At 37.3% G+C, this 10,974-nt stretch overlaps 1 protein-coding gene across 2 annotated transcripts in view; it reads right to left on the reverse strand.

Moving 5' to 3' along the window:
- The window catches only part of LOC139958753 (zinc finger MYND domain-containing protein 11-like), a 36,149-nt gene extending 34,263 nt beyond the window's left edge, over nucleotides 1–1,886 (reverse strand). Inside the window, exon 1 of one of the 2 annotated variants that reach the window (XM_071956074.1) lies at nucleotides 1,685–1,886. The gene's annotated coding sequence lies outside the window, so the exon portion shown is untranslated. The remainder of the gene's footprint in view (nucleotides 1–1,684) is intronic. The other variant, XM_071956075.1, reaches the window with a different exon arrangement.
- Between the last annotated feature and the right edge of the window lie 9,088 nt (nucleotides 1,887–10,974).

A 10,974-nucleotide genomic window follows, 5' to 3' on the forward strand; every position in this document is an offset into this window, starting at 1 on the left:
ATAATAATTTGCAGTGTGTTTTTCAATTTTTTTTTGGTGAAAATTTGGGCAATATGCTGAGAATTTTTCGGGCACCTACCAGTGGCGGAGCGTCCATACAGTCAGAGAGGGCGGATGCCCCCCTGACGGAGTCAAATGGACTGCTGGCGCCCTTATCAGTTTTTTACCACTTTTTACTTATTCGCGATTATTGACTTTTTTATTGCGCTCTCAAATACCTATTGATATTTGTCACATTTTGTTGGTGCACTTTTCTGACAAATGGCAATGACACCAATTTATTCTTCGTTTATCTGCAAATTAGCAAGGCCTGGAAAGGATCATTTCCGGCGATCTAGGGAGTATCTTTACTCCAAAAAATTTCTGTACGCTCCGCGCCAACCTGTGGTGGTGCTCCGCTTAGATAGTGTCGAAAGTGCCCCTACAGACCATTCTCTCCCCCCTGACCAATACCCCTAGCTCCGCCACTGGCACCTACTGAAAGAAGAAGAATTTGCAATGTGTTTTTCAATGGTTAAACCTATATTATTATTATAATTATCATTATTGTTGTAAAGACTTCCCCAATAATTATAACCAATATGGAAGGGTAATAAGACGGAAAATGATTTTATGTTATTGGCATGTGATGTAATAACCGATGAATGCCTATATGATATGCACATTAACATGTGGAATGCGCGAATCAAATGAGGCTCCTACGCCTATGACTCTACCTAGGCTAGCAAAATCTGATAATTTAAATCGACACTCAGAATCAGACATTTGAATAAACAATCACTTCAGCCTAATTTACATTGATTTATTCAACCAACTGTAATATATTTGAAGACAGTGTATGGACTCTTACGAAATTACAATAAAAACTATTCAATCAACCTGTACATTAAGACTGTGGATCAATTCCCCAATCTTGTCGTAAAGTCTATCCAGTGAACCGTCACATTTGAAGGCAGTGTACAGTACCTATCCTTCCACGCCATTCAAGGAAAGTCTCATATATTCCTGTACACCACAGTAAAATCCATTCCTACAATGTACCTTTCAGCCATAGGTTTCAAGCCTTTCCGCCATGGCCTAAAGAATCAAAACCTTATGGCAGAAAGTTATGGCAGTATGTACCTAGGATGGCGGAATGGCACTAGATCCGTTATAATGTATGCCATCCATATGTCATCAAAATGCTAGTTTTAAAATGGTAACTTTCTCCCTAACTTAGCCTAAGCTAGGCTTTGCATTAGTTGTATTTAAACTGTTGTTTGCAAAACACAGCAATGATAACTAATGTTAGGTCTAGCCTAGCCTATATATGCTAAAGTTAGAACATGATGTTAAATTTTGTAAGGTGGGCCTGCATGGTTTGTGAACTGAATGGAGGCCAATATTTGACAAACCTTTATAAAGCCTGACGCAATGGGCTATGAACAACCAAGGCTCAGCAAGCTGAAGGTCGAAAAAAGGCTCTCGGGCTTAACATAAGTTTATGCTGCTGTAGCCTAATTGTTGGGCCTAAACTAGTTATATTGATCGTAACTAACTGTTAATGCTAAGCAATGGCACTGGCCCAAGCTAGGCCTAGCCTATGCCTAGCAATATCACTGTAACTTTTTCCATTGATCATCATCAGCAATACCTTCCATTACCAATCAAATTGACATTATCGTAAAGGATATTTTAATCCTACCTTGCAATCAAATTCGGGTAATCAATGCAATCAAGAACTCATAGCCCACTTCAACGTTATTCATCACACGTCGAGTAGCCTACACAAAAAAGTAATATGGAGGGTTATTGTGATTCTCTGTACTGTAGTCTGTAGTGTAAATTGTAACGCAATGTGTACTACTAGTGGTACGTCTACTACACTGACAATTTTACATACCAATAAAGTAAATACTGTCTGTACATCCGGATAGAGTGCACAGTATTGACCGCGACCTCAACTGACATATCTTATGGCTCGCCATTTGAGTAAAGATCAGACCTCATAAATAGAAGATATTCACAGCGCCCTGCTGGGTCAATACCAGGCACCTCCCTGATCATACGGAGTGCTTCGCCTAATGCGATAAATTAAAGGTACAATGTCATACCACAACACTTTCTAGTGACATTCGACAGTTTTTAAACATCGTATTAGAATTAAAAATGTATTGACAAAAATATTTGCAAAACATGTGTTTGCAAATATTCATTGTAAAATTAGGCTTCGCAAGGATTTCTTCACCTAGTTCTGTACCATCATGCTATCCTTCTGTTTCGTTCACGATATAGTTACTTAAACATTGTTCTGTATTTAAACAACTGTAAATGGTTAATCTCTGATTGAGGCTCTTTACCACTATTTTAAACTGTATGATCTACTCTGCTAATTTTTTTGTTGTGAATTATTGTTTTCTAGAACCGACAAAGACATTTGCTCGCGAAAACTATATCAGAAAATACGAGTTAATTTTAATGGTGAAAAAATTCAAGGGAAACTATTTTTCTTATGACTGACAACATGTATACAATTAATTTTACTCAAGCCTATCTCGTCCGAATAAAACGGCATGTGAAGAATAAAATACTCCAGCAAGACGTTTCACCAATACAATTATTATAGTTTCGATCTTTTATAAGTCTATTTTCTATTTTCCCAAAAAAGAACTTAATTTTAGGCAGATTTATTATGAGTCCATATTTGTAATCGAATAATAATGACAAAAACATTGAGCTGCAAATTTTATTTCTTTTTCTTTTTATAATATTTGAAGGCATTTAAGACTCGCCCCAAACCGCGTGTCGCCCTCTGAAAAGATTACCTTTCCATTGCTTGCAAGTTAAGTTTCTTCTTGTCGCTACAAAATGCAAACAGTAATGAAACGTGATACCTTGTTATCTTTTATCTGGACCTGAGATCAGGGAGTTCCATAACAACTCCCTGCTGAGATGTCCATCACTGCTATTTACACTGTGTTGTGGGTATTGACCGTAGCTGCATGTATTGACTGTACACTAGTGTCTTATTACCGACGGTAGCAAGCCGTGTGTGTATTTTCTGGGATCGATAACTCAGTCGAAACTAGGTCAGATTACCGGCATCAGACGTTTTTTTGTGCGCGATTCTTCGCTCCCTTTAATCAATTTTCCACAGAGGAAAATAATATTTCTACAACACAAAAAGTTTTTTTTGTTGATGAAATTAAAGAACATTTAAATCCAAGCAAACGTGATAAAGTATAAATCAACAAGGGTATTATATGCAAAATTAATTGGAAGAACATCTGTCGCCTATTGTGTAATATATTCTCTTCAAGATTAGTGTTGCATTGCATTCCATAGGAATCTGCCCTTACAGAATATGTAAGATTGTAGACGTTTCGTCATGACTTGTCATAGTCAATGATAAAAGACAACAATTGAGTGGTAATGTTTCTATATTCTAGCTTCCAAGATACTCACCTTTAGAACATGCTAAGCCTTTTGAATGATCCTTTAATTTTTAATTAATTATGACTTCGGCTCGTCATAATAAATCCAATTGTTTAAAAATTCGAATTACTCAACCAAAATGTATTCTCTTAACTTCAACAGAGCAACATTGGATGACATTCTAAGGACATAGGTCCTTGGACTAATTGTAAAACATTGTAAATATGTTAGAGCATCTACTGAGTTTGTGTTGCAACTGACCAAATTATCTCTGTGTTAGACTAAATAGTCCAGCCACTTTCATTTATGTGCCTTGATGTTTATAGGATCATTTTTCAAAAATTAAAAAGGATATAGACACACAACGGTGTTCTTTGAACGGTCAACAACTTAAATAAAATTAATTTTGTACCTGAAGTCATCGTTGAAGAACAGGATTTACTCTCACCCATTCCCTTGCAGCGCCACCCGTTTACGTTGCGCGCTACGCGCACGTCAAGTATTGCACATTCCATCTGTATTTGTATAGCGCCACCTTATTCCTTCTTATAGCTTAATCCTGGTTTCCAATGCGAAGGTTGTGGGTAAAATTATGCGGTTTGTCAGGAAAAATCATCACGTTTCAGGAAAATACTTCTCGGGTTTTCCCAATTCTCACTTAAGGTGTTGATCAGGGGGGGGGGGGTGCGTGCATCACATCCAAGAACTATTTTCCGTATGGGCATGTTCGGAAAATTCTGCAATGATTTGTTAGGAAATCATGACGATTAAGTTTGAGAAGAAAACAATTGTCGGAAACTTCTAAAATCTAACCGGCAGGGCGATAATCCGATCTGAATCCATTTAGACTTTCAAGTAGACTGATGGTCGCTCTATTTGTCGGGGAAGGAATTGTTACTGACCGAGTACATGTACAATGATGAACTATTGCGAAACTTATAACAATTTAACCATCATTTTAAGATAAGCTAAATCTGATCATTTCTGTGCTCTCCGATCGTCGTTGGTATTTTGTATGCAAGAAATTTGCAAATTGAACGTTTTTCTGCTTGTCACCTCTGCGGCAGATTTCTTCACACTCGACCACACTGGTCGTCTTGTACAAAGTGCATATTAAAATAAATATTAACATGTCCAAGTCATTCTGTTTTCTCGTAGTCATAATAAGACAGTAACCAGCCAAACTTTCAGGACGTGGCTAAGGCTGGAGAAACCAGTCACACAGAAGAATTTCATTTTTGTGGATGCTACGGTAGCCGTCTCGAAATTTCGAAGTTTCATCTCGGAAATTTCGACGTTTTATCTAAAAATTATTACATCCCAACGTCCAAAATGTGACGTTTTTATGTCTTTGATTACAACATGTAGCGTTAAAATTACCTCAAATTTCGACTTTTGTTTGTGACATCGGCGATGATTAATGCCAAATTTCGACCTCTCATTTTTTAAATTTTATCTTGATACTCGATGCAGTTGTTTCTCAAATTTTCGACATTTATTTTCAATTACATGAGTTATACTCGCGTAATCTTGACTGACATTATTCCCGAAATTAATAATTTTTTTTTTTTTAAATATTGACATAATTTGTTTTTGACGGATTATGAGATTAAAAATGAACGACTTGATTGTAGACTTGTTCATTTATCGGCAAAAGCTAGCGATGCCCCTGTTAAGACCCTCCCAATGATGATGTGACTGTTTAATTAAACGGTTAACTATCCGTCTCAGTGACAGACAGGGGCGTAGCGAAGGGTTTTTTGTTGGGGGGGGGGGGGTGTGGAGAATTTGATTTGCCGACGGATCTGGAAGTGGTGACTGAAATGGGGGAGGGGTCTAAGGGGAGAGGGTTCCCCCTCCCCTTTGGAAAATTTTTAGTTTTGAAACGTCCCTAGATGCAATCGGGTGTATATTTTAAGTCAAATTTGATTTGCCGACGGATCTGGAAGTGGTGACTGAAATGGGGGAGGGGTTCTAAGGGGAGGGGGTGTCCCCCTCCCCTTTGGAAAATTTTTAGTTTTGAAACGTCCTTAGATGCAATCTGGTGCATATTTTAAGTCAAATTTGATTTGCCGACGGATCTGGAAGTGGTGACTGAAATGGGGGAGGGGTCTTAGGGTAGGGGGTCTACCCCTCCCCTTTGGAAATTTTTTAGTTTTGAAACGTCCTTAGATGCAATCTGGTGCATATTTTAAGTCAAATTTGGCACGGAAGAAGCTCCCGTTCTCCTTTTCTCTATTCAGCTTTCCTTCTTTCTTCCCCTTCCGCTCTCTTCACCTTTTCTCCTTTTGCCGACAGACCCAAAATTTGCCGACAGCGACCAAATTATTGGGGGGGTGTGACACCCCCCCACACCCCCCGCTCGCTACGCCCCTGGTGACAGAGACTAATTTTACAGACGGTATTACGCTTCTTGGAAAAATAAGACAAGCATGTACGCTAATGCAAATGTGAACCATGAATATATAATATAATATGACGTAATTACATTCTTCTAACACGTGTGCAATCTTCTTTATATTTTTTTATGGGGGGGGGGGGGACATTCGCTGCGTTGCCCTTGTTCGTGCTTCTGCATGCCTCAGTCCTCGCTTTGCTACCGTCTTTTTCAACTCTCTTGTTCTCACGTTATTTCTTGATGACAAAATGTATTTGCGCCAAACTGTATGAAATGAGCGTGACGCATTTGCGAGTTACTCAATGCATGGTGATACTAGTTCTTATTATAGGACGACACGATGGTTACGTGCATTAGATTACCCAATTTACCTAGCTACGTTTATACCTTTCATGCTTAAACCTGAATTTTGTCATGTCACGCCTATTTCAATAACACAACATCTTTTGTTTTCCCCCTCATTATGGGTACTATACTTATAGCGTATACCTTACCGTTCACATGATTTAATTCAGCCGTGTCAACTATAGGTTACTGATTTGCTATATTCACTACAAGATAATACACAAAACACAAATAAATGGGAACTAACCTAAAAGAAAGTAAATTTGAATCAATGGTAAATAACATGAAAAACTTGACTTGACTTCACAATATTTCGCATATAGCCACTCATCGATCTTGTAGACAGAATTATATCCTCTTACTTATACGCACATTGGGAGCAGGGACATCCAGCAGGCAAGCAGGGAGAATCGATCCCCTGCTAGGGAGAATCCCCTACTAGTGAGGAGGGAAACTTCGCCTAACCTCTGCCAATCGGAGTTCATGTGATTAAAAGATTGAAAACAGGCGTGCCACGGTTGTATTATTCCCTTTTCTTTCGATCTAATGTCGATAGTGTTAATTCCATAGAAAAAAACAACAAAAAAACAAGCAGCATACAGCTCTGCAATGATTCTATAACGTGTATTTTCTTTAGAGAGAATTTCTTGAAAAAATGCATTCCCGTTTAGCTTTCCTTCCATTACATGGTGGTTAGTTCTTGGGATCAACGTAATCTCTAATCCTCCATGAGTTGAAAGGGAATACAAAGAATGTTTCTATAGTTCACATTTTCTCATGGGTTCTTCCTTCCGTTTGACTCAGACTTACAACACCTAAAGTAATACTTTGTAACATGCTTCAAGATTAAATTTGTTGCATGGATAAATTTGAGTCAGGTGATGAAGTTAAAGTTAGTTAGACTAATTACATATGATGGTCCCACCCAATTGTGCACGAAATTCAATGGGATGTAATATTTTCTGTCTTTTAGTTATGGTTACTAACTACCAAAAGTAGAAGTAATAAAATGATTGTAACCCGACGGATCTCTAGAATTAGAGTTAGTCATGCATTTGTGTTTGACTATTTCATGGCTAGACCAGATCACGTGACACAAAGTTTTGCATGTAGGCTATTACCTTGAGGCCGGGGTATAATTACTCATTTATGTGTTAATACAACGTTATAGAAAATCGCAAAGATCCAAATTAATTTAAATAGTAACGTTGAAAGAACAGAGAATATAAACACAAACCATACCCTGATATTATTCTGGCAGACGGGAATTGGCTAAAAGTAATTTTTTTACGAAGACCTGATGTTCCTCACAAAAATTCTGGACGAAAAAGGAAATCAGTTTTTACTCAATCTTCCATTTAGAGTAGAACACATGGTAAATCATGGCACGTTGTTGCCAATGATTAAATCAGAGGCCGTTGTGATGAAAACTTTCAGGGGATCAAATGCAGATTTAATATCGCAAAAGCGTGATTGCTGGCTAACATTAAAAAAAAAGATAAAGCGTCTTAGTGGCGCCTGGAGATTATCAAACAAATTTACATTCATGACAATAGTTTTCGATTTCTTTTCTTGTTACCTATTTTAATCTTCCTTTTTGAAGGGTATTTGATGTTAATTAATAACCAAATGACGATGAAAGGAATACTGTCGATGTGAACCAATGTTAACTATCACTGTCTACAAGACTGTAGTGCGGGCATGGGTGAGAGAAGAGGGAGTCTGTGTGTGTGGGGAGGGGAGGGGTGGGGGATCCCGAGGAGTTCTCGGCTAAGATTAAAAAGAATCAAAAACAAAGAAATGGAGAATAGCATATCGTCAAATGTTTACGTCTATGGGTACAATTTCTTTTCCTTTGTTTAATTGTTGAACAGCTTTTTGTGTTGATTTTGATCGATTTTCGGCAGATATGTGATACTTATATCACAACAATAAATTTCATTACATTGACTTGTCTAGAAAATATTGAAGAAGAAAAAAAGTTTAATTGATTTTGACATTTGATCAATATTTCATAGAAAGGAAAGTACTGGTATATTACAAAAAGGTAAGTTATCAGATATAATGTAATTAACATTAATATGACTTGTTGGATAAAAAAAATCGAAATAAAAAGTGTGTTAGATCTATCAGTTGCAGTTTCAAGTGGAAAAATAGGAAAATATCAAAATTGTAGTTTTACGCACCAAGAAGTGCCTACTGGCTAACATTAAAATGAAGCGTCTGATGGCCGTCTATAATAAAACATCACAACAGATAAATACATGCTTGATGAAAGTTTTTATTTTGTTCTCCTTCTTCTTTTATATTTGAAAAGCAAGAAATTGGATAGTGAAAGAAAGGATTGTGAACACTTTAGGTTTTGTAGGACAGTTGAAATGTGTGTGCAGAAGATGGAAGAGACAGAGAGAGAGGATCTCACGGCATCTCGACATTTTTAGGCCCTTCATTATATTTCCAATCGGTCCTTCAGTATCATGGCGCCGTGCTTGCCGGCTGACAGAGAAAATTGTATTTTGTCTGAGTCGCGTTTACAATTTTTATCAATATCTCAAGTCATTAGAAAAATATTTTATATCGTTCTTCATATCACAAAGGAAAACGAATTTAACATGTGAGAGGAATTCACAAAAAGGGAACATTAATGGAAAGTTAAAGTTTCGATAGCATTCATTGAGGGGAAGAGGACCATGATTATTTATGATACGAGGAATAAAATGCCTAATATAAATTATGCAAATAAGGCTAGGAGTTGTTCCGTTGTCGTAATGCATGCCACGTATTTGTGTATATGCAAGCGTTCGTTATTTCTGGTGTTGTGTTTTATCTTTTTTTTTGTTTTTTTTTGTTTGCTTGTTTGTTTATTATTTGGGGGGGGGGGTATTTTAGCTGCGATGCCCTCTTTTCGTGCTTCTGTATCAGTCCTCGCACCAGTCCTGTAATATTTTACTCTCTTGTTCTCAAGTTATGTTCTTGATGATAAAATAAATTTGAGCCAAACTGTTTGAAGTGAGCGTAACACATTTGCTTGTTACCCAATGGCAATATCAGATCCTAATACACGACGATACCATGGTTACTTACATAAGGTTACCCAATTTACCGAGCTACGTTTATACCTTTCATGCTTAAACCTGATTTTTGTTATGTCACGCCTATTTCAATGACACAACATCTTTTGTTAAACAGAATAAAACAGAGTTCTGGATGAAAGACAAATAATAGATTAAAGCAGAGTTCTGGATGAATGCATGAGAGGTGACGCTAATACCTTTTTTTTCAAATTCATAGGAGATGGGACCTTAATGTTTATTCCGTTCGTTTATTTCTTTGTTATAGAGATCTAAGATACAATTTTCATTGTCAGTAACGTATATCGTCAAGGAGGGGTGGCGGTGAAGGGAGAGTATAGCTAAGTTGAAAGGGATGCTGTTGCCTCCTATAACGTATACGCTTTATAGAGAGTTATAGTTGCTGATAGAGTTGACCAATTCAGAGTATTGACAAAATGTATTGTACTTATAAAAGCTATAAAATCATCCAAACCCCGTCCTCGTCACCGTCCCTTCCTCATAACCATTCAGTCTTTCAAAATGCAATAATTGTAAACAACGTGATCAAGTTGGCTGATAATAGATCAAAATTTGATACTTATCAGCGACGTAGCCAGGAATTTGAAAGGGGGGGGGGAGCACTTTTTGCGACTGATATGGATTTTCAAAATTGTAGGCACGACTATCTGAGCGGAGCGCCACCATCGGTTGGCGCGGAGCGTACAAGAAAATTTTTGGTTTTACAAACCCCCCAGATGGCCGGAAACGGCCCTTCCCGAGTGTTCATTCTGGTTCCATGGCCTCTTGCTAACTTGAGACACCTCATTCAATATCACTTTTAAACCAAAAAAACAAACGAGTTAAAATAGTTCGTAATTCAATACTACATAATGCTCGGTATTTAAAATTAGCAAAGTACAAGTACAGAGTAGTCTTACTTTTCAACTGCTGATACTTGTAGATACATATATAGATAGGCCAGAAATGTCTTTGATACAACTATAGCCAGTAATTGTCTTTGTTACAACTGTAAATGTTTAAGTTAGCCTAATATAAGAGAAGGCGAGAGCTATCCGACGATTGCCATCTGATGCAAATTTCTCAACTGTTTTCTCAAGGCTGAAATATTATCTGCGTAAACGGGTTCTTAACTAGATGTTAAAAAAACTGACAAGATCGGATTCTAGACTTTTTTCGGCGGGTAGAGTGTTGAATGAAACGGCACGCGATAGAAATGACAGCCTAAATTAGAAGACTAGGTCACCTAATTTAGCCATATTCTTGCTACGTTCATTTCAATAGTTATTCCTGTCTGGACTCTTAAACTCGTCCAGCAAGCTTATGGATTTGAAATATGGGTGTTTTTAAAAAAGATAACTTGGCCAAAAAAAGTGTAGGCCCGGGCCTACAGTGCTACATACTGGCTACGCCCCTGATCACGGATATCATATTATCAGCAGATTTTGTTTCCTGTTTGAATTTTTTTACATGCTCTTTTACATAATATATCAGAAAGACAAACATAGTGCTCTTTCACAATTTTTCCAGTAGGATGATTCTTGTTTATTGTCCAATGTCTGGACTTTAATACATTTGACGAATTTAACTGATAGACAATATAAACTTTCATATTTTGTAATATAGCCAGATATGCAGTGGCCTAAAAACAAATATCGTTATCGTTAGCAGTGTAATAATTATTTAAAGGAAGTGCGTATCACGTACGATTGCTATAGCTTAGCTTCATAACATGCTGTTCGTGCA

Source organism: Apostichopus japonicus, chromosome 18 (assembly GCF_037975245.1).
Source record: "Apostichopus japonicus isolate 1M-3 chromosome 18, ASM3797524v1, whole genome shotgun sequence".
Lineage (NCBI taxonomy): Eukaryota > Metazoa > Echinodermata > Holothuroidea > Aspidochirotida > Stichopodidae > Apostichopus > Apostichopus japonicus.